Raw genomic sequence first — 630 nt, 5'->3', positions numbered from 1 at the left:
AATTTATATAACGGAAGACGTAGAATGATTAGGAGGTTTTTTCTTTAATAAATCAAATAGAAACAACATTAGATACAAAAATATTTTTTACCAAAAACCTCAGTAACAGAATAAGCACACACACACACACACACAAATATCATTATCATATATTATTAAATATTTCATAAATGTACACCCCTTTAATAAAGACATAATTAGATACATAGTTCAGCCTAGTACAAGATACTGCAGAGAAACTTCAACACAAAATGCAACATTGCAAATACATTAATGTATGAAAAAACAACCCTGTAAAAAATAAAATAATAGTGTTAAATAGAACCCTTTTTAAAATTCAGAAAAGAACACGCATACTATAATTACAGGTTTGATGGTTAGGGGACGCTCGACTCGTAATCTGTGAGTCGCGGATTCGAATCCCCGTCACCGAACATGCTTGCCCTTTCAGCAGTGGGGTGTGTTAGAATGCCACGGTCTATCTCACTTTCCGTTGGTAAAAGAATAATCCATATAGAACCGTCGAATTTTCGATCAAAATACAAAAGAAAACTCAAAACTTACTGAAATCCATATACAGTGCCGCCCCCACTAGTACAGCGGCGTGTCTGCGGGCTTATATAACCCCAT

This window comes from Limulus polyphemus, unplaced genomic scaffold (genome assembly GCF_000517525.1).
Source record: "Limulus polyphemus unplaced genomic scaffold, Limulus_polyphemus-2.1.2 Scaffold536, whole genome shotgun sequence".
Taxonomy (NCBI): domain Eukaryota; kingdom Metazoa; phylum Arthropoda; class Merostomata; order Xiphosura; family Limulidae; genus Limulus; species Limulus polyphemus.
This window is presented reverse-complemented; position numbering follows the sequence as displayed.